Source organism: Muntiacus reevesi, chromosome 2 (assembly GCF_963930625.1).
Source record: "Muntiacus reevesi chromosome 2, mMunRee1.1, whole genome shotgun sequence".
Lineage (NCBI taxonomy): Eukaryota > Metazoa > Chordata > Mammalia > Artiodactyla > Cervidae > Muntiacus > Muntiacus reevesi.
In genome coordinates this window covers 73,789,130-73,813,722 of record NC_089250.1, presented here as the reverse complement: position 1 = coordinate 73,813,722, position 24,593 = coordinate 73,789,130, and the positions used below count along the sequence as shown (strand labels likewise).

Here is a 24,593-nt window from a genome sequence, read left to right as displayed (position 1 = left end):
CTCACTAATATTCAAGATGCAGATATAAACTTTAATAAAATGTATACCAGAAAACTCACCATAGCACTCTGTTGTTATATGCAATATATACATTAATGATAAACTGATTAATTATAAAAATGATAATCTACTTTAACAAAAGAACTATATCTGTATGCGCTGATATGAAACCATTTTCAAAATGCAATGTTAAACATAACTAGGTACAAAGCAATGTTTTTTTTTGTACTAAGTACAAAACAGTACTACTACATGTGCTTATAACAATAGCAAATATGTAAATTCTAAAGATACATAGATATGTTTGTAAATATACACAAAAGGAAATGGTAACAGTGACTGCCTTAGAGAAAGGAATTAGGAAACAAAAGAAAGTGAAACGAACCTTCATATGCTTTGGAAGAGTTTGAATTTTGTTAGCCATCTATATATATTACCAATTATTTAAAAAGTAAGAAAAAAATGTTCTTAAAAAAATAGGGAAAGAACTTTACATGTGACCTAACAAGGAAGGTTAAACAAAATGCCCAAGACTACCAACAAGATCCAAAATACAATTCTCTTGCTTTCCAAGCCTTTATTGTTTTCCTTGTGACTAGTCTGTAAAACAAGCAATAACACACTCTACAATCTAACGTCAAGTTACACATCTGATTCAAGAATGTAACAGAAACACTGCCAGTCATATCCTCCAGAAACATAGTGAACTATTCTTTACGTGCTGTAAGTCTTTAACTAAGAGCTCCTATTTCAAAACACAAGAAATATGAATACCATAAAGTACGTTAACACTCGCTTCCAATATTTAGAAGTTCATCATGAACTCTAAGAGTCACAGAAAGTACCTCGGTGATGGTTCAGAAAGTGCAACTGATTGTAAACATGTGGTTAAGAGGGTGATGGCACACAAGGCATTCAGGAGTTCTTCTTTTTCACCCAAAGGCCCTTCTTAATTGAGTATTTTGCCTGTCTACTTGATACCACATGATGTCTTATACTTTTCTATTGCAGGCAGTTCCTCTGCTCTCCTATAGACAAAAAAAAACTTAAAAGTACCAAAGTTCTTCATGTTCCATAGTCCACAATTTCATTTGTAACAAACATTAATACAATTTTAAAGTAAATAAATAATCTCAGTAACTGAAACTATCTCCCAAGAATTCATTTAAATCCTTCCCTGGATTACTCCAGCCTCAAGCCATCTCCCCTTCCTCCGAACTAAAAAAGCAATTATTTGTACAATTTACTTAGCAATTAATCCTGCATTGCCTTGTTAAACCTCTTTCCTTATTCTCTGAAATGTTATTTAAATCTTTTCTGCTTATCTAACTTTCATGTTTATTTCTCATCTCCCCAAATAGACTGTAAATAAATTCCTTGAGAGAAAGAGATAAGGCCTTATATCATTTTGTATCCATATAAAAATACAAACAGGGCTTCCCTGATAGCTCAGTTGGTAAAGAATCCTCCTGCAATGCCTTAGACCTGGGTTCGATCCCTGGGTTGGGATGATCCCCTGGAGAAGGGAAAGGGGACCCACTCCAGTATTCTGGCCTGGAGAATTCCAAGGACTGTACAGTCTATGGGGGCGCAAAGAGTTGGACACCACCGAACAACTTTCACTTTCAAAAATACAGAGTAGCTGGCACTTAGTAAATACAAAGTTTTTTTTTATTTATTAAAAAAAAAAATCAGTGACATTAAGAAAGTATTTAAAGCCAGGCCAAGTAAGAACCTTTCAGCCAGAGCTGACAAGCCAATGTACTGTTTTGCTGCCCTGACTCCTGAAGCAATGTGGGGTGGTAAAAAGGCCATGGCCTCAATTTGGATCCTCTAGCTTGAGAACCTATGAACTTATCCCATAAATATCAGCTTCTTCATCTCTAAAATAATAATAATAATGCCTACCTAACTCTATGATCATTAAATGAGAGTTTATGCAAAATCCAATGTTGAGTATTACTGCTGGTATGCCTTATTTTAAAGATTCTTAGATTTTTTTCAGGTATAGTTTTTCTTAGGTAGATTTTCTTAGATTTTCTCAGGTATAGTTGATTTACAATAGAAATTCTTAAGAATTTTTTTTCCTGTTTTTATTCCTTTGAAATCAGAATGTGCTATTGACCACATCCCACAGTCGGCAGTTTTACCTTTTCTTATGTGCTGGTAGATAAAATTATGCATTGTATACCATGGCATCTTAAACTTGATTAAATCTGGTAACAACTGGCATCTGTCTTTCCTCCATCATACTCATTCAAACACCAACATGTGGATCGGAAACTCATTTGGCAGCAAGATGTACATGCCCCCTAATCCACTCAAAGCACCTAGCACTTTGGCGTATAGTGTATGCTCAATAAACAGGAACTGTTGTTACGCTACTCTGAATTCATTCAATATCTGCATACCAACTATGTGCCTGCCACCATTCTCAGCACGAACGATCTAGCAGTGAACAAAATAACTACCAGCCCTCAGAGAGTTCATATTCTATTTTTCGTGACACAAGAAGGAAAAGTCAAAAGCACAAATGAGTTAACAGATTGTCTTCAAAATTGAAAAAGCTAAGCAAACCAAGACAGACACTAAAACACAATAATTTCTAGGCAACTCTACACTGCTTACATTTTCTTTAGAGAAAAATCTTAGCAGAAACACAAAATGAAGTCCTGGAAACAAAGCAGGGCATCCAAACTTTTTTTCCCCCCTTATTTAAGTAAGAGCTTCCCTGGTGGCTCAGCTGGTAAAGAATCCACCTGCAATGTGGAGACCTGGGTTCAAGTCCTGGGTTGGGAAGATCCCCTGGAGAAGGGAATGGCTACCCACTCCAGTATTCTGGCCTGGAGAATTCCATGGACTATGTAGTCCATAGGGTTGCAAAGAGTTAGACACAACTGAGGGACTTTCACACACATTATTTAAGAAAAGGTTTGGGAAAAAGGAGAAAAGCCAGAACAGATGTTAGAAGTAAAAAGGAAAATAAAAAGGGGAAGGGTGGTTGGGGGGGGAGGGGAGATGACAGTATGCCAAAGTACAGCTAAAGTAGGCATTTACTTTAAGGTTTTCCTCATATCCTGCTCTCAAGCTTGAGGAGTATACAATTAAACAACATTTACTGAATGCCCACGAAGTACTCAGAAAGTTATTAGTCTCAGAGCACATTTCATAAATTCAGCACAAGGATGCTCACTACCTAGTTAGGAAGACTAATTCTAATTCTAATGAAACAATTTGTTATATATAGTATCCTGTGGTGTATTCCAAGCGCCAAGCTGGGCAGAGCAGACTAGAGGCTTGGTGAAAGAAGTAATCACGAGTTCAAATGAACAAGAAAAACACATAATAAAGAAGCCACAACTGAACCTTGGATGGGCAGTTTGACAAGAAAGAAAAATGAAACCAAAGGTCTCTAGTAGCTTAAGCCAAAAACTTCTGAGTCACCCTTGATTCTTCCCCTCCTCCTCTCTCACCAGGCCCCACCCCACACTGCCATGACCCCACCCTGAATCCATTGCAAAATTCTGTTGGCTTTCTCTTTGAATATATGCAGAAATTGATCACTTTTTATCACCTCCTCTGCCACCACCCAAGTCCAAGCCACTTTTCCTGGGACCTGAACTACTGGAACACCCCTTAAGGGGTCCCCCTACCTCTTGCTCTCTTATAGGCTACTTTTCACAAAGCAGCTGGAAGGATTTCTGTAAAGCCTGACTCAGTTTACCTGTTCTCCACTAAAACCGCACAGTGCAGGAGGCGTGCGTGCAAGTGGGGGGGGGGGGGGCGCACATGCGCATGCACGCACAAAACACAAAGAAAAACAAGTGGGAAGATACAAAACCTTCATTAATGGATGATGAGGTATACTGGTAATCTATATTTGTTCTTTGATAAAGTAACTCTTTCTCCTTTGTATTTTTCTGTATTTTCTACATAAGTATAAAATTACTTTTATAATTTAAAAGATGAAATGCTTTAAAAAAAAAAAAAAAAAAAAGAGGCGGGGGAAGGGGGTGGAGAACAATGCTCACAAGATCTTTTGGGAATACCAAAAAAGAGAAAACCTGCAGCGATTTCCCACTTTGCTCAAAGCAAAACCTGAACACGTTACAACTGCCTACAAGGTCCCACCATTACCTCTGCGATTTTCTCTGACGAGTACTCCTCTGCTCACTGTGCTCTGGCACACGGACCAATACACTTTCCTCAAGTACACTAAGAATGCTCTCCCACCCAGGGCCTCCCCACTCTACCAATACTCACAAGGCTTACCTCCTGGACTCTGCTCAAATGTTACTTTCTCAGAGAAGGTTACCATGACTATCCATCTAAAATGCAAACCCCACAACACACATACACACCAGCTCCCAGTCCCTTTATGCAGCCTTTTTCCCCCATAGCGATTCTGGTCACTAGTATATCCCTAACATCTAGGGAAAAGCCCAACACGTGGCTAGCACTCAATAAATCTCTGTAAAATAAATTGAAACATGAAGGCAGAAATAAAAGTTCAAGGATTTGGGAAAGTGTGAGGATGTGTGTATTTGATGGTTCAAAAACTAAAAGAAAATCAACCTGACAGAAGCAGAGAAGCTTGGAGTAAAGAAGCCTTCCAAAGACAAAGAAAAGACTTGGTTAACAGTGAGCAATTAGAAAAAGTAACGGACCTGAAGGATGGCAAGTTGACAAAGGAAAAAAGGGTATGGGCCAGAAGAAAATTTAGGCTGAGAGGAAAGGAATAAAATAGTCAGAGACAGAATGAGGGCTGAGATGAGGAAGTGCATGAAGAGGACAGGAGAAGGGTCAGAGATACAGGAGAGGTCAGGAGGAAGGGAGAGACAGCACAAGGGAAAAGCAGCAGGTCACAGGCCGGGGTGGAGGCCACTGTTATGTCACAGAGTTGTTCCTGTTCAATCCTAAGAGCCAACAGCTCTGAAAAAGAGAGATGTCATATATGTTTATTTCCAAAATGTGACTTACAAGTCTTAAAACATACAAAGATATGTATGTACATCTGTTGTATCACTTTGAATGCTCAAATTCCCCACTGGAGAAGTGAGTTTAAATTCACAAAACCTGAATTTTTCAATTTTATTCCTTAATACCACCATTAGGCATTTGCCATGAAAGGTGAAACAAGGTGGAAGTGGGCAATTACAGTACATGCGTAATTTACTCTCCATCATACAGCTTCTCCAGTTTACAGAACTGGGCAACCTGGACTTCCTTCATGAGGAAAAGAGTATAATACAACTGTTAGCCTTTAAATTTGAAATAGCAAAATAAAAACACAATTACTAGTTTTAATGTAAGGCCTCCATGGTTCTTTGAAAGATTAGTAGGAACCTGAAATAGAAACTAAAATGCTTCTTGAATCACACCAAATATTGAGCTTGAGGAAATTTTTTAAACTTTGTTTTAATTTTCAGAGCATTCTTTAACAGAGTACAGTGATAGTGAAGTCGCTCAGTCGTGTCTGACTCTTTGCGACCCTCTGGACTGTAACCCACCAGGCTCCACCGTCCATGGGATTCTCCAGGCAAGAATACTGGAGTGGGTTGCCACTTCCTTCTCCAGGGGATCTTCCAGACCCCAGGATAGAATCCAGGTCTCCCGCATTGCAGGCCTTAACCTCTGAGCCACCAGGGAAACCCCTTTAACAGAGTATAAGATCCTCTAAAATAAAATTTTACAAGTATTGTGACTTAAAGAATTTTATAAATCTATATTCTCAGAAGTGTAATATACCTATTGAACATTTAAAAATCAATATTCACCGATAACAGAAATCTTGGAATCAAGATTTTTAAATAACTTTGCAAGTTCAGTGTTATAGTCACACTATTCAAGAAGAGATGAAACAAACATACAATATAGTGCATGAATTTATGCACTGCTCTCTAAAAGCTGGCTGGATGCCATTTTATCATTGACAGAGTAGCTTCAAATTCCACTCAGAGTGCAACTGCAGTGGCACTGAATCCAGCAGTATAAGCATGCCTGCATGTTATTATGGGAAATAGTGGAAAATTTCACAGGCTGACATCCAGAATGTCTGCGGTTCTTTTTCATATTTCTTTCTTCCTGCAAAGCAGTTATTAGACTAGTAGTTGGATTTTTTTTTAAAGCTGGAAATTTCCACTGGTTTTTTAAAATAAGTCTTCTTAAATGTACACTGCAAAACATTCCAACGTTACAGCATGACAGAAAGAATAAATCAAAATCAGAAACGAATTTAAATACTTATCTTCAAATCAGGGTAAGGGAACTGGTAAGTAAATTAAGGTGTCACTCTATCCTGGTAAGAAAAAAAAGTGTCCAGGAAGATACTGAGGTGATTTAAGGTTACAATAATGTAATATAAATACTCAATGTAAAAAATTGCACATTGTGAAGCTGCTGATATTTGATCATAAGCTTAGAGAGCAGGCATTCAAAAGCTAACACAACCAGTAGAACAGTTACACACAGAAACCTTGAAAAGACAGACAGTATAGCTTAGTGAGAAAGGAATACATTCCAAACTAAAGCAAGCCATGAAGACTGGGGTTTTTGGTAAGGGTTAAAGACAAAACAATGACAAGCCTCACAGGTAAGATTCAGAGTTTTAGGCACCTTCTCATTAAGATTATCCCAGACCAGAATATTTGATGCTTTCATCTTAATTTGTAAAAATAAATGAGAATATAAACAAGGACTTATTGTTTCATTTTTATTAAAGAGGTAAAAAGATCTAGTTCCAAACTACCTAAAAATGAAAAATGACTTTTAATAGTTAAATACAGTGACAAATAATTTTGTTTGTTTAAGAACTGATACGGCCCGGGTTAACAATTTGTTTCTCTGCATTTATATGAACTAAGAAATGGGATCTATAATACATGGCTGTGTAACTGTTACTCAAGCTTTGAAATGCTTGCTATCCCCCAAAACATACATATGACCAAAAACTTGAGCATTAATACAAAAACATCGCTAATATCTAATAAAGATCTGTACCACCAAAGACTGGAAGACTGGGAGAAAGTATTAGGAAAACTCATTAAAAGACGTATATCCAGAATATACATTAAAAACATCAAAAAACAAACCTCTTAATACGCAACACAAGAATGGGGGAGGGGAGGGGGAGCCATATTGATATAAAACAGATCAGCACAACTAACATCTCTACTCCTGGACATTCATCTGGAGAAAACCATAATTCAGAAAGATACATGCACCCCGATGTTTACTGCAGCACTATTTACAATAGCCAGGATATGGAAGCAACATAAATATTCATTATTGGATGAATGGATAAAGATATGGCACATATATTCCATGGAATATTTGTTGTCGGTTCAGTCACTAAATCGTGTCCAACGTTTTCCGACCCCATGGACAGCAGCACACCAGGCTCCACTGTCTTCCACTATCTCTCAGAGTCTGCTCCAAGTCACATCCATTGACTCAGTGATGTTATCTAACCATTTCATCCTGTGCCACCCCCCCATCTCCTTTTCCCTTAAATATTTCCCAGTAGCTCTTCATATCCTAAATGGAATATTTCTCAGCCATGAAGAAAAAAAAAAAAAGAAATAATCCCATTTGCAGCAACATAGATGGACCTAGAGATCGTCATACTTTGTGAAGTAAGTCAAAGACAAACACTGTACGCTATCACACGTGGAATCTAAAAAAAAAATGGTATAAGTAAACTTATTTCATCACAGAGTCACAGATGCAGAAAACAAACTTGTGGTTACCAAGGGGAAAGAAGAGGGGAGGGATCAATCAGGAGACCGGGACTGAGACACACGCCGTCTGTCAAACAGAAAACCACGAGAGCCTCCTGTAGAGCACAGGGAACCCTGCTCTCCTCAGTGCTCTGTAACGGCCTATGTGGGAAAGGAACATAAGAACGAGCGGATAAAAAAGTGTGAAACTGACTCACTGTGCTGCACCGCAGAAACTAACACAACACTGTACATCAACAATGCTCCAATAAAAACTTCAAAAATCTAACATCTTACTTAATGGTGAAAGACTGAACACTTACCCACTAAGGCTGAGAACAAGACAAAGTTATCTCCCCAAATTAATCAAATTGGTCAAATGATTCAATGCAATCAAAATCAAAATCCCTACATTCTACTGGAAGCACTAGCCATTACAGTAAAGCCAAAAGAAAAAGAAGATGACACATACTGCTTGGAAAAGAAGAAACAAAACTTATCTTTATTCAGAAACAACATGATCACTGATGTACACAATCTTCCTAATCAAACTATATAAAAGCTACTAAAACAAGTGAGTTTGGCAAGATACTAGGTGAATATACAAACTCAATGAAAAAAAAAACTCAATGATACTTATATACACCAATTTTAATAATTGTTGAAATTTTAAAAATACTATTTACAATCACATTTTAAAAATATAAAATGTAGGGACCTCCCTTGCAGTCCAGTGGTGAAGGCTCCATGCTTCCACTGCAGGGGGCACAGATTCAACGTCTGGCCGCAGAACTAGGGTCCCACATGCCGTGAGGTGTGGCAAAAACAAAAAAAACTTATGCACATATATATGTTTCAGTGATAAAAGCTCTTATAAGAGTGTACACTGATAACTACAAAACACTGTTAAAGAGAAATTAAAGAAGACCTAAATAAGTGGAGAGATATATAACATGTTCAAGGAACAGAAGACAGTATTTTAAGAAACCAATTCCTCCCAATTGATCAACTGACTCAATGCAATCACAATAAAAATCACAACATTTTGCAGAAATCAACAAGATTTTAACAATATATAGAAATGCAAAGCACCTAGAATAGCCAAAATAATTTGAGGGGGAAAAAAAAAGCTGGAGGACTTCCCCTATGTGATTCCAAAGCTTGAGTAGAGACAGATTGGAATATGCATCAATGGAACAGAAGAGATCCCAAAAATTGACCTACACATATTTATTTGACTATCTGAATTTCAACAAAGGTGCCAAGTCAATTCAATGGGGAATGTAAAATCTTTTCAACAAATGGTGCTGGAAAAGTTCAATACAATATACCAAAATATGAACCTCATCCCTATCTCATACCATATAAGACAATTAACTCAAATAGGTTACAGACCTAAATTTAAGAGCTAAAGTTATAAAATTTCTAGGGGGAGAAATGAGAAAAATCTTTGGCAAATATTTTTCAAACACAACACAAAAATCAATACACTGAATGCCAGTAACAATAAAAACTTCTGCTCTTCCAAAGCTGACCACAGACTAAAGTAAATATTTCTAAAATATATACCTAAAAAAGGTTTGGGGTCTAGAACAAAAGAAGTCTTGTATCTCAGTAAGATAAACCCAACTTAAAAATGGGCAAACGATATGAACAGACACTTCACCAAAACAGACACACCAATGACAAGTATGCACATGAAAATATTTTCAACATCACTAATCATTAAAAAAACTCAAAGGCACAAATGAGCTACCACTATATACCCATTAGGACAGCTAACATTAAAAAGACTGGCCATACCAAGTGCTGGTGGGAATGTGAAACAACTTGAATTATCACAAACTGCTGGGAGAAATATATAATGGTACAATCATGTTGAGAGACAGGTGGCAGTTTCTTAAAATTTTTAAATGTTACACACTCCTAGGCTTGGCATCCCAGACTTTCACATACCTTCTCCTCGTCCCCAGGTTCAGTGAAATAAACAGTATTTGGAAAATTGGGGGGGGGGGGACGACACACACTTAGGGAATAACCCAGCCATTCCATTCCTGGATGTTTACTCAAAAGAAATAAAAGCATTTGTACACACAAGGCCTTGTAACACAAATGTCATAAAAGCTTTATATTTGATAACCAAAAACTGGACACAACCCAAATGTTCATCAATAGGTGAATGGATAAATAGTGATATACCTATACAACACAATAGTACTAGACAATAAAAAGAAATGAAACTATTAATATATGCAACATGAATAAATCTCAAAATCACTATAAGTGAAAGAAGCCAGCCCGAAGGAAAAAGTACATACTGTATGTATAACTCATTTATAAAAAGTTCTTAAAAATAAAGCTAATCTTCAGTGACACAAGACAGATGAGTGACTGCCTGCCTGAAGATGAGGGCGGGAGGGATTACAAAGGAATACAGGAGGGATCTGAGTTTGGACTTCAGAGGTAACAGATACTTCCACTAAATGTAATCATAACGGGTTCATGGGTAGACACATTTATTAATACATCAAGACCCAAACCGCACAGTTTAAATATATGCAATTAATTGTCAATTACACCTCAAAGTTGGAAGAAAAATGCAAGAAAAAAGGAAAATTATGGCAAACTATAGTGATAGAAAGCAGAACAGTGGATGACTGAACACAAAACCATGAGGAGGCCTGAATGCAAATGAGCAAGAACTTTCTGGGGTGATGGAAATCTTCTGTATTCTGATTGTAGTGATAGTAAAACTGTTCACACTCATCAAAACTCAAACTGCACACTTAAAATGATTGAATTTTATTATAAGAAAATTACACCTCAATAAAACATCTAGTCAAGGCTATGGTTTTTCCAGTACTCACATGTATGGATGGGAGAGTTGGACTATAAAGAAAGTGGAGCACCGAAGAATTGATGCTTTAGAACTGTGGTGCCGGAGAAGACTCTTGAGGGTCCCCTGGACTACAAGGAGATCCAACCAGTCCATCCTAAAAATGAGTCCTGGGTGTTCACTGGAAGGACTGATGTTGAAGCTGAAACTCCAATACTTTGGCCACCTGATGTGAAGAGCTGACTCATCTGAAAAGATCCTGATGCTGGGAAAGATTGAGGGCAGGAAGAGAAGGGGACGACAGAAGATGAGATGGCTGGATGGCATCACCGACTCAATGGACATGGGTTTGGGTAAACTCTGGGAGTTGGTGATGGACCGGGAGGCCTGGCATGCTGCAGTCCTTGGGGTCGCAAAGAGTTGGACTGAGAGACTGAACTGAACTGAAAGGGAGTAAGTTGCAGTATCTATAAAAAGTTAAATTCATAGTCTTTAAAGTAGCATTCTCCAACCACAAATTTTTATATACTTTATAACAAAACATGGGAACAAAGAAATATTTACAAATACACTTACAGTTGGAAGTTGGATAAATTATGATATATATCCATACAGCAGAATACTGTGTAACCATTAGAAAGAAATCAGTAGCTATAAAAACAGATATGAAACCTCTTCAGGATCATTTAAAAAGTATACACAGTCCAGAATAGGGCTTAAGTGCCAGTTACATAGGTGTGTTCATTTTATGAAAATTTATCAGACTGTACTGTGCACTTTTCTAAGTGATGTTACACTTCAATATAAAGTTTACCCCCAAATATGGGAGAAATTCATTAACTCAAACCTTTTTAAGTACATGCATTTATATGCCTAGAGTAACAATGGCCACCTTCGGGCAGGGGACAGAGAAATGGCTGGCAGACGGCTGAGGAAGGTGCCTCACTTTCCACTGTATACCCTTTTGGTACCTTATGAATCTGCCCCATGTGTACCTGTTATATATTTTTTAAAATATTTCTGAACTGAGAACATCAGCAACTATATCCATGTATGAGCTGGAATTTTTTTAACACAGAAATGAACTAGAGACAGAGATAAGATTTAGGTCCATAATAGTCCTTCATAACCCAATTTCAAATTTTATACCCATCACAAGTTTCATTTTCACTGCCTTTATAACCAGTAAACAGTTTAAATTTCAACCTAGAAAATAAATTTTAAAAGACTCACCTTTTCTATTTTGTATAGGGCTTTGTGTAAGACTTCATTTGAAGAAGGAAAAAGGGCTCTGCATCGAAAAACCCAAACTATTAAATGAGATCATGTACATTAAGCACACAACAATATGCAGGCACACAGGTTCCGGATAAATGATAGTTTTCATCCTTTACATCTAATATGTATCAGAACACAGGGAACAGAATTCTACAGGGGTAAAAGGGGGAAGGAAGAGCAAAAAAGGCACCCCACTCCAGTATTCTTGCCTGGAGAATCCGATGGACAGAAGAGCCTGACAGTCACCAGTCCATGGGGTCGCAAGAGTCAGACACAACTTAGCAATGAAAGAGAGAGAGCAAAAAAAGACAACAGCAACTAAAGTGTAAGATATACAGACAGGGAATTCCCTGGTGGTGAGGACTCCATCCTCTCACTGCCGGGGCCTGGGTTCAATCCCCGGGGCGGGGGTGGTATAGAAAATAGAAACTAAAGAGACAGCTGTAAGCAAAAGTATAGAAAATCCTCTAACAGTAGTAGCTTAGGGGAGATAGGGGGTAGCTCTAATGACCAAAGACCTAGGGTACCAGGAGCCTTACTTTTACTTTTTCACATACACTTTTTTAAATGAATTTTTTAAATATTATAATGTTATGTTAAGTAAGCACCACAGAACAAAAGAGGTGGGCAAGGGAGATTACAAGCAGTAATGAGTTCCCTTCAGATCTACTCCATCTTCTCCATGAAGTTTCCCTACCAATTTCAGCTGAAAATGGCCTTTTCTTCTTCTGAACTTCTGAACCACTTATTTATGTTGCTGCAGCTATGCTTTTTCAATTACACTCACTTCTCATCTAGATTATAAACTTGTAGATCACAAAGGGATATTAAAGCCCACAACATTTAGCACAATTCTTTGAAGAACAGTGGTACTGGAGAAAAACATCTAAGCAACTTACAGGACCGTCCACCCAGTCCAAGGCCAAGTGGCAAACAAGAATGTTGTATTTTAAAGCCCAGACAAGATTCATCTGGGCCAACTCTACAAGGGAGACCTAAGTCCTAAGCAAATCCCAAGGACTCTAATTTTACCTCAATGTCCAGGTAGAAAATCACATTTAGAGTTGAACTCTGGAAACTTCCACATTCAAACACCAAACATTTGGGGGGACTTAAAGTGAATATAATTGAAAAGAGGATTTTAAAAGCTTACAAAAAGGTACAGTCCCTATCTCAAAGCATAGACAATCTGACTGAATCTGTCCTCTCAATCAATTAATATGGATTCCTATACATGAAAGGAGATAATTAAGATTCATATCAGGAACGAACAATCATATTTTCAGTTGTGGTAGCCTGGGAAATTTACTAAAATGAGAAGGGCTCTAGGCTGGGCCTTATGACCAGACTAGACAGCACGGGAGAAAGACAGGGAAAAAAAAAAATAGCATGACTAAAACAAGCAGCAACAAAAGTAGAAAAGACAGCTTTTTTTAAAAAGGCTATGAGAAGAACTGAGTGTTAGGTTATGGAATTTGGGTTGTACTCTGCAGATTTTTTAGCAAAAAATGTGTTCAAAATGTTTAAAAAATGTAAAATGGCAGAAAAATAGAGAGGATTAGGGAAAGGGTAGAGACTAATTGAAAAGTTATTATAGTAACCTAGGGCCTGGACTAGTTTTAGAAATTGGAATGAAAATATATTTAAGAATAATACATCAAGAGGATTCTGCAAAACCAAAAGCATTTATTCAACACCATAACTGAATATTTAAATAACCAACTTTCCTGGCAGTCTGGTGGTTAAAACTCTGAGGGGGCAATGCAGAGGGCCAGGGTTGGTCAGGGAACTAAGATTTCGCATGCCACGGGACATGGCCAAATAAATAAATAATCAAGTCTTGAAATGTTTTACCTCTTCACGCTTGCTAACGATTTCCCACCAACAGGAACTGTGCTGTCTCCATAATAAAAATCATAGTCATTCTTCAAAGCCCTGCCTCCTGATCACCTGGTCAGAGGTAGCCCCTTTCCTCCTCTGAACTTCTCCAAGATCTTTACAGGCAAAACAGATTACCTTGTTGTGAAGTGATGTGAATACCTGATTGATTGTGTGCACTTGGAGGTCAAAACCTTTTTAACTCTCAGGGTGCCTTAAATAGTACAAGCTTAATAAACAGTGTTTAAGTGTGTGTGTTTATGGCGGAGTGGGCAGCAGCCAAGCAGTGGCCAATTAAAGATGACTGAAGCTTAAGGCCTCAGAGCTAAGAAAATGGTGCTATGAAAGTCAGTTTTAAAAGTCACATGTGGGAGCCATTTTGTATATGGTTTAGAAAGGGAGACGGAAGGTTACTGGGCAAGTTCATGATTTTAGGTTCACCTAATTTGGGGCTCATACACCTAAGATTTCCACCATTCTAGATGTGGTTATGCACTCTGAAAACAGCCTCCTGAATTAATGTTACTGATTTCCAATGAAATTATTTTTAAAACTTAATACAGTAACAGTCTTGTCTCTTACGAAAAGATACCACTGACCCTCCCAAGATATGCACCATGTGTGTGGAGTTATTTTGCTCACTGGTGAAGTTAAGATTTTCCTAGATGTGGCCATGTACTTGCTCTGACAGCAAAGGAACCAACTCTCTCGGATAAAAGTATTGTCATAAAACCACCACCACCAAGCAGGTTAAAAAAAAAAGAGAGAGAGATGAGTCTGGATGGAGCAGAGAGTGTGTAGACTAAATTTAGATACAATCTGCTTCAGAGAAAACTGGGTGATCCTTAAAACAGTTTTGAATACAGTTGCCAAATTTCAATCTAGAAACAAAACCAAGCTGATGTAGCTACGCTACAGACTGACTTAAATTCAATAATCCATTTCACTGATGACAGCTTTACTGGGAGTAAAGAAAATATGACTTCATTTTCTTACACCATAAGAAGAGGTTGAAGACTCTCTCCCTCCCTGCCCCTCCCCATACACACACACACACACACACACACACACACATTTTGCCCTTGTGGCATATATCACTATGGTGAAGTCAAGATCTCAAAGTCTTCCTGTTCCCAAACTCATGAGTCAGCAAAGCAACCTGTATCTGCACATTATCTGGCACAAAGTGCTCGATCCACTTAATATTTGACCCAAAAAAAAAAAAAAATTAAGGCCATTCTCCATATTTATATGATGTATTAAGTTTATAAGATTTTCTAATACAAGGAACCCTGGAAGATCATAAACTCCATCTCTTTGCACCTGGAGAGGGCGATTTGCTCTCTCAGACTACAAACTTACAAATTATTCTCAAATTATTTACTGGTACTATTCTTTTCAAAGTAACAAGCTAACAGATGACACTGCTCAGGTAACAAAGCGGGAAATTTTTAAAGGTTTTCTTTCACCTGTAGGGTTTTTCCCCTAGTTAAAATTGTTTTAAACCTGAGCATATGATCGCACAGCACTTTCCACCAATATAAGCTATCATTTATAAAAATATCAGTTTTAGACCTTCAGATTTTGATAAATATTTCCCCTCAAAGTAAAATTTGGTTCTAGATTTCACTTAAACAGAAGAGCAAAGAGTATTTACACTAATAGTCTCCCCCCTCCCCTTTTCTTGCGTGTTAAAACCCTTTCTTCCCCTTCCCCAAGCTTTCTCCTCTTTTGTACTCAAGTTCTCAAATGCACAAGATGGAGGAACAATACCACAATACAACTGCAGGCTTCCTGCCTACTAGTCAGTCATTATTCTTAAGACTTGAGAACTTTGAAAACACTGCTTGGGTTGCTTTGAAATTCCCTCTTTCAGATTTTTTTCCCTCCTTCATGGGACATCTATTTAAAAGAATGACTTCAAAAATGTCATGCTGCACCCAATCAAAAAGCTCTCAGCAAACTAAAAATGCTAGCTTTAGATATGAAAGGAGGATGTAAATGCCTAGAGTTTGACAAATACCAATTCAAAGAAAAAAAGTGTATTTCTGGCAAAGATTTAAGAATCGTATTTTTCTCATATGTGTATTAATCCTATTTCTGAAAGATTCCATATTTATATGGAAGCATCTTAAAGATTAGATTATCAATGTGTTCTTTCTAATACCATAGAGAGATCTAAAGATCTCAAACTACACTGGGCTGAACAGAAAAAGGTTACCTTAATTATTACTGATAAAGAAAAGTTCACACTAAAATTAAGTAATTTTATTTTTTTAAGTTTTCAGAGGCAGAAAAAAATTACCAGCAGCAGTCACCTGGAAACCCAGGGGATTTCCCATTTCCTCCCACCACACTTTGATCATGGCAGTAGTACTCACTAATAAACTTTTCTGGTTGTTGAAATAAACTAATGGAGTTACTCTAGACAGAGACATGGGGGGAGTATGGGGGACAAATTATCTGCTCAGCTCACCAAGGGTTCCTTCCTTTTTAAAGGCAAAAGCATTAAAAATGAAGTTGAAACACAAACACACACTGGCTCATGAGTAACAGCTTTCTAATTGTTACAATTAACAGTGTGCCATAAACAACAAACAAAAATTATTCCAGCATCTCTAACAAAAACATAAAGGCCAATTTATTTCAAATTATTTATTTCAATTTATTTAGTCAATAAAGCGAATCCCAGTACAACAAAATAATTTAGCCAGTCCCCTGGAGTTTGTTATAATGGGATTTAACCTGTACATTCAACATTCAATTAACCATGAGGCTTATCCTAATTGAGGATTATGCTGACTTCTGCAGTCCTTCCCCCATCTATCCATCTACCACTCCTACTCAGCTGCCATAGCCACCAAAAGCAAAGCCCCAGGGAGCACAAGATTACCTATTACTATGTGATACCTGGGCCAAAATTCTCTCTTCATCCTGTGCATGATGAAGAGGTTAAATTTAGCAATCTAGTCAGCCTACTTTCCAAAAAGTGAAGTTTCAGAACCCTCACCTGTAGCTCTAACTAAATAAATTAAAAATTTCAGAAGAATTCCTTCATAGGTGAACACAAAGTCACACTCTTTGGTAGAACACATCAATTAAAAATATTAACAGGAAAGAAAAAAATAGGACACAGACATTCCTAATGAAAAATAGGAAAAGAAGAAACACGGAAACACTAGCTCACTATTCTTCGAAATAGGTAAAGCCTCTCTGCCAGTCAGGTCAGACTTCTTTCCTTTGCCTCCAAGCCACAACATTTACTACACAGGGAGTTTATTACTGCCCCCCTGTCACCTGGCCTAGGCCAAAGAAATCACCAAACTGAGTTTAATCCTGACAGAGTTGGGAACTGGCAGTATGTGGTCTAAGAAGATTACCCAGTTTGGGGCTAAATCAGCCTTCTAGACACTGCAGGTCTTCCGTCCAACTCCTGCTGTGTCTCTTCTGGCCATTTTCCTGTTCATTTAACAACTCTCCACCAGAAGGTAGGAGAGGGAAAGGCGATTAAACGCAAGGCAACTCACCATTTGTTAGGGAGTCAAAAATGAGGTCAAGCTCTAACTAAACTGCGTCTTTAACTCAAAATAATCTTTTCCCAGAAAATCAATGGGCCAAATGAATCTACCTAGCATTAATAAAGTGAAAGACTACACCTCATTACAACAGAGCCCCTCCTCCACCTTATTGGAAAAGCTCATCTTGTCATCCCCTCCCCCACCCCAAAAAGCACTCATAAAATGAAAGAAGATGCCCACATTTTACTGCAGCATTCAACCTCAATGCTATGCATGAGAATCTAAAGACAGACCTCTCTCTTTAATGTGTTGAACTATGAGGAAAAAGAAAAGTTAACAAACATTTCCAATACTAATTTCCTGCTCCCAAAGCTTTAACCACACAATAAAGCAAAAAAAGGAATATTCTACACCACAGAGTACAGTGAATTCAAACCAAACTGGGATAGGTACTCCCTGGTTTAACCTTCAAGAAACTGCAGCTCCTCTTCAATCATGATCAGCAACTTTTTTCCAGTCCTGGTAACAACTGTTAAACTGTGATCACTTGGCTGTGTGTCATCACTAGAAGCTATATTCATTCTAAACTTGCAACAAATTAAAAGTTTTCAAAAGTTGCCCACATCCTCTGGCCAAGGCTCAAAATTATAGTCTAAAAAAAAAAAAAATTGCAGAAAGAAAGCCTAAAGCCACTTATTTTAACACCAAAAGGCATAGGACAATAGTAGTTTGTGTTTTTTTATCCTACCCTATTGTCCAAACTAAAATGTTAAGTCATTCTTTTAAGAGACTTCTCAAAAACCTACTAGTCTCCAAATCAAAAGGAACTTTTCTAGAATCATACTGCTAATGCTCAAAGGACCAAATTTAAAAGAAAAAATAAACCTTTTTATCTTTAATATGTCCCTGACATACCTGACACAGAAAGTTTATTTCAAATGACCAATCAAGAAGGTACTGGTACATAATCACTTCAAAAATTATTTTTTATTTACATGTCTCCTAGAAAAAGGATCGAGGGTCCTACAGAACACTCACTCTGTACTGAATGAATTCTAGCTTCTTTGAGGGATGCGGGCTTCAACGTACAGAAATAATTCCTACATGGTGAAAAAAGCACAGTATATTCACTTTCAAAATGCATATTTAATAAGAGTCGTTAATCCCCTAGTCTTTAATATCATTTTTCTAAAGAACTGCTAGTGTTGGTAAATTTAAAACCACCATTCTGAAACTTTTTTTTTAATCTTGTTAATTATGCTAGGGTTGTTAGGCATTTTCAACGCTTCTGGAGTCAAAGAATATTTTAAGGTAGACATATTTCCAATAACTGCTCTACAAATAATGCAGCTTCCCACTTAGTCCATAATCCTCATGTCCAAAACGTTCTTCTATATACCAGAAGCCGGCATATGCCTTTTTTAAAATGCTAATTGGACAATTAAGTCATTTCTATCGATACATAAAATTCCCCTATAATTTGGGATCGCTGGCAATCTAGATTACTGTTCATTTAAATGCAGAACCTGAAGCAACCTCCAGTGACAGAAGCTAGTGTTCAATATCATTTTACATGTTACAAACGGAGGCTTCATCTTACATACAAACAATGAACCTTGGCAGGGTTCTTCACCCTAAAGCTCCACAGATTGTTATTTCCTTAAGGGTGTTAGTAGATAAGGCAACACGAGCAGTAAGTTTGGAAGAGCTGCTCTAGTCGCCATCAACAATTGTTAAAGATAGTAAAAAGGAAACGGTATTCCCACCCATTTTTCCCTTTCTTTGGTTCATTTTCTTTCCCTGCTTTTGCTATCCAACGGGAGTGTGTTTCAAATGAAAATTCTTAAAATAATTATTTCAAACACTAAGAATACTCCAGAAAGCAGTAAGAGTTGTTGCCTCCTGGAAATGGTAACTGGGGGGTTTAGAATAGGAGAGAGGCTCATTTTCAATGTTTTTGTACCCTTCCAGTAGTCCCTAGACCAGTTATATGGGGCATAACCTATACTAAGCAAACAAGCAACAACTGAATCTGTTTTCAAGAAAGCACATTTCACAAAACTTACAGATTTCCACTTAACATTTTGGTTTATGCGGCAATCACAAGACTTAAGTTTTTTGGTTTTTTCCATCATCCTCTAAACAACCTGCTGCAACAAATACTGAAGCGTTTTTGCAGCCAGGGACCAGTAAGGTGGATCTGAGCCCAGGCGTTTGAATCGAGGAGATGCCGCAATCTCACTCAATACTACTAGCACTGTCACTCATATCATTCAACTCCATTTCAAACCACTGCAGCAAGACAGCTGGTACTCGCCTTCCTGTTTCTTTACGGTACAGGCTTAATAACAAAAACAGGTTGGCTTTGAAGCGCTGCTGCTCAAAACTATCAAGAAGGAAGTCTTCACGTTCGGAAGAGGGAAAAAAGTTTCTACTTCGAGAGAATTTCAGACCTTTCTCTGTCTTTCCATTTGAGAAACCCGAACTCCTCCTGCTTGTGAGATTTCGAGACGATGCTCTCTGCCTCTCACAACTGCTCTTTTGGTGAACTTTTCCACCCTGAGTGCCCTCAAACTGCCTAGGGAGCAACTAAGCCCTCCCAACTACTCGTGGATTGCTTTTCTAAAACACGTGCAAGACCAACAGTTTCTCTAAACCATCACAAATTGAGTCAATGTACGTAGGAAGACCAGAGATGGAAAAGGGGGGAGGGAGGTGGAGAGTAATGATAAAGACAGCCCAACCCCAAATTTAATTCACTAACTTCCACTTGCCATTTCCCAGCCTTCACACGAGAGGTAGCAAAAATGCCTTTTTACTGAGGAAAACTGCTGAGAATCTATCCGTGCCCAAAATGGAAATCCCACAGATAATCTGGGTTAAAAATACTTAAAACGCCCCAAGTGCAGGAGGAAACACGGCAGCAAAATCCCAGCCGCTTCTCGGTACCACTCGGAGGCTGGGCTGGGGCTGAGTGGGGGGCAGTGCGGCTTCCCCCCGCCCTCTAGTTCTGAAGAACCGAGAGACGCCGAGGCGGCGAGAGGAGGGGGTCGTGGGGAGCTTTCAGAAGCACCCCGAGGGCTGCAGGAGGGTAAAACTTCAGGGACAGGAGGAAAAAGTGGATCCCCCGCGGTCTCCCCCAAACTCCTCGCAGTAACCCCTCGGTGCGAGGACTCCCCTCGTACCCCCAAGCTAGCTGCCGCCCAGCTTCGACACCCCTCCCGCGGCCGCGGGCCGCCCAGAGGCTGCGAGAGAGCGGCGCGGCCCCGACACCCCGAGAGTGTCCCCGCGCGCCCCCCGCGCGGCGCGCCCCTCAGCGCCTCCTCGGACCCGGAGCCGCCGGCTCGCCGCAGCCCGGGGGGACTCGCCCTCTTTCCTCAGCCTCGCCCTCCACCCGCCCGCCCGCCGCCGCTCTTCCTTTATCTCCACTCACCGCCCGCCGCCATTTTCCTCGCAGCTCAGCTTTAAATCGGAAACTCGCAGCTCCTCAGCCAGCAGCCACGGCCGCCGCCGCCGCCACCGACTCAACCGCCGCGGCCGCCGCCGTCGCTGTGAGGGGGCTGAGGCGGCCGCCGCTGGGAGCCGCGGCGCGGAGGCCGACGGGACATGTAGTCCTGCGGCCACGCCCAGCACTACCGGTCCCAGGGGGCCTTGCGCGGCCCCGGGCGCTGGGTGGTCCCGCCTGGTCCGGCTTCCGCGGCGCGAGGGCGTGGCCGCATGGACGTCAGGGCCTCTGTCGCTGACTTACCGCCTGGGAGCTGCGGCGGACCCCGGGGGTACGGAGGGCAACCCTAGCGTGGCCCTTAATTTTTTTCATACTTGCTTTCGTTCAGTAATAAATAACATTTATGGGGCGTTTATTGTATGCCAGGCACTGATCCTCAAAACAAGCATCCCTTAGGGACCACTCTTAGTCTGTGTTCAAAGGAGCAAACAGGCGCAAGGTCGGAAGGCACAGCGCTGTTCATTAGATGCTGAAGTCACTGGATGAAAGGTTATTGGGCAATAGCACATTTACTGTATATTCAGTCCCAAAGCATCACCCCACGGAGTGCTCATCAGCTACAAAACGGAAGAGCTTGCTTTGCACGGGGGCCATCTGGCAGACTGCACCTTAACCAAGCTATCAAATCAATCACTATCACTTAGCATCACCAATAACGGACCAAATCTACATATATTTTTTTTGATATGATGCAATAGGAAAAATATAACGCCCCCCCCCCGTAGTATTTTTGCCGAAAAATGCTAACCTGAATATAACTAAAAAAAAAAAAAAAAAAAAACCACACACACACACACAAAACGAGCAAATACAGAATGTGGGGCTTGCTACAAAATACCAAGCCTGTACTCTTAAAAATACCACAGCATGGAAGATAAAAACCGAAGGCAAATGGTAGACCTTGACTGGATCCAAGTTTTGTTTATTGTAAAAAGGACCTTGGAGGAAATTTTAATACAGACTATATACTAGATAATAATATTGAGTCAGTATTAAATATCTTGAGGGACTTCCCTGTCAGTCCAGCGGTTAAGACTTTGCCCTCCAGTGCAGGGGGTGGAGGTTCCATCCCTGGTCAGGGAATTAAGATTCCACATGCCTTGCAGCCAAAAAAAACAAAACATAAACCGTATTGTAACACATTCAACAAAGACTTTAAAAATGATCCAGGTCAAAAAATAATAATAAAAATAAGACATGTTTTGAGCATGACTAGAGTAAGTAACCACTTGCTAGCTCCACCACCGCCGTCTGCCACCTGGACTATTCCTGGAGCCCTCTCACTCTTCTGCTTGCTTCCGTACACCACCGTTTGCCATGTGGTCTAGTGCAGGAGCCTTCCCATTGTTCTCCCTTCGTCCATTCCACTCTTTCCCCTGGAGTCTGTTCTCAATACAGCAGCCAGGGGGATCCTGGTAAAAAACTAAGTCACTTCAGGTTTGTCTTCCAAACTCTTTGCAGTTACCTGCAAAGCCCCATACAACCTGACTCTGCCCTCCCCATCCCTTTCTAAGCTCATCACCCCCTTCTCATGCACGCATTACTGTATTTCAGGAATACTGGACTCTTCAGGGTCCCTCCAACATACCTAGCACACTCTGGCCTCAAAGGTCTTGCATTTGCTATCCCTTGGGCTTCTCTGGTCTCAGACAGTAAAGAATCCACTTGCAATGCAGGATACCTGGATTTGATCCCTGGGTCAGGAAGATCCCCTGGAGAAGGGAAGGTTACCCACTCTAGTATTCTTGCCTGGACAATTTCATGGACAGAGGATCCTGGCAGGCTACAGTCCATGGTGTCACAAAGAGTCAGACGCGACTGAGTAAGTAACACTAACACTGCCTCATTCACTTTTTTCCAGAAAATCCAAATCACTCACTCTCTCAGCTCCCCCACAGTCATTGTTCAAATGTCACTACTTCAGAGAGGCCTTCCCTGTTTTCTCTATTTTAAGTTCCCACCCACTCCAATCCCAGCTTTCCCTACTCCTCTTCCTTGCTTCATTTCTCTCTGCAACACTTTCTATCATCAGAAACACCATGGAATTTTGTTTGGTTTTAATGCTAATTATCTCTTTTCCTCACTAAACTCCATGAAGTTTATGAACTCATGAAAGCTCCATGAAGGTAGAGCTTTTGGGTCTTTTGTTCTCTGACATATTCTCTTAGCACTCACAACAGAGCTTAGCAATAGTATAGCGTGCTGCAATCCATGGGGTCACAAAGAGTCAGACATGACTGGGCCACTGAACTAAGCTGAACTGAATATTTACTGCATAGATGAATTCACCCCCTCATCAAGCAACAGATACCAAGGACCATGTCACATGTTAAGATTCCAGAGATGAAATAAGACGACCCCGGGTGAACTTTCACCTGCACAACTGCAGCTAGCTCCTCTCCTTGCCTCTGTCATTGGTCATCCTATAAGCCACTCCTCAGGCTTCCCAGGTGACTCAGCTGTAAAGAATCCACCCGCTCTTACAGGAGACAGGAGATGCGGGGTTGATCCCTGGATCAGGAAGATCCCCTGGAAGGGGAAATGCCAACCCACTTCAGTATTCTTGCCGGGATAATCCCATGGAGAGAGAAGCCTGGTGGGCTACAGCCTATGGGGTTGCAAAGAGTCAGACATGACTGAGCAACTGAACACACACAAGCCATTCCCTACTCAGTCGCTAGAGCGGTCTTTGAAAAAACATATATTAAGTTATGTCACTTCCAGCCTGAACATATTCCAATGGTGATACTGCCCAACACAGACTGGGACTCAAACCCAGCCTGAACCCACTGTCTTTTCATTGAGATCACACGCCTGGCCTCAGGGTTTAATGAAGCATGGGTTGTTTTTTGTTGTCGTTGTCTTTTTTTCAATTTAATTGGCTGCACTGGATCTTAGTTGTAGCACCTCCATCTTCCCTGATGCATGTGTGATCTAGTTCCCTGACCAGGGTTCAAACTCAGGCCCCTTGCATCAGGAGTGTAGAGTCAGCCACTGGATCACATAGAAGTCCCGAAGCTCTGGTTCTTTATGTCTCGTCACAGAAAGAATACAGTGAGAGACAAAGTGATAGGTGAGAAGTAGATTTATTTAGAGAGAAATGCACTCCACAGAGTATGGGCCATCTCACGAGATGAGAGACCCTGAAATATGGGATGATTTGTTTTTATGGGCTGGGTAATTTCATAGGCTAATGAGTGGGAGGATTTAGTCTAACTACTTTAGGAAAGGGGTGGAGTTTTCAAGGAATTGGGCCACTGTCCACTTTTTGGACCTTTTATGGTTAGCCTCAGAAATATCATGGTGACGGCAGGTGTGTCATTTAGCATGCAAACGTATTACAATGAGCATATGATGAGGCTCAGTGTCTACTGGAAGTCAAATCTTCTGCCATCTTGGATCTAGTTGGTTCTAACCAATTTTTGTCGTGTCCTATGGCTATGTCATTGTTTTGAAGGATATGCCCTGTGCCCTTCCCTTCTGTTTTACTCCCTCTGCCCTGCCCTGCCCTCATACAAGGGAATGAGACCCTCAGTCCCAGGTCAGCAGAGGTAACTGGGACAGGTGCTACCAGAACATATGCCTGCCTTAAGAAGATTGGCAACTTCCGTTTCCTTCCTCTTGGAACCTAGCTGCCATGCTGTGGGAAGCCAAGCCACATATGGAAGCCATGGGAAAGAAAACTAAAGCACTCCAGTCAACAGCTCCAGCGAAGGACCCAGGCAAAAGCCACATGAGTCAGCCTTCTTGCACATTCCAGTCCCTACAGCCCGCATCAACAAGATCTGGAAAAGAAAAATCACCCACTGAGCCCAATCAACCTTCGATATCATGCTGCTGCTGCTAAGTCGCTTCAGTCA

General features: G+C 40.1%; 1 protein-coding gene across 6 annotated transcripts in view; it reads right to left on the bottom strand.

Annotated features, from left to right (window-relative positions):
• Positions 1-20,807, bottom strand: part of NCOA3 (nuclear receptor coactivator 3) — a 128,101-nt gene extending 107,294 nt beyond the window's left edge. For all 6 annotated transcript variants that reach the window (XM_065922128.1, XM_065922127.1, XM_065922125.1 and 3 more), the window contains exon 1: positions 20,662-20,807. The gene's annotated coding sequence lies outside the window, so the exon portion shown is untranslated. The remainder of the gene's footprint in view (positions 1-20,661) is intronic.
• Between the last annotated feature and the right edge of the window lie 3,786 nt (positions 20,808-24,593).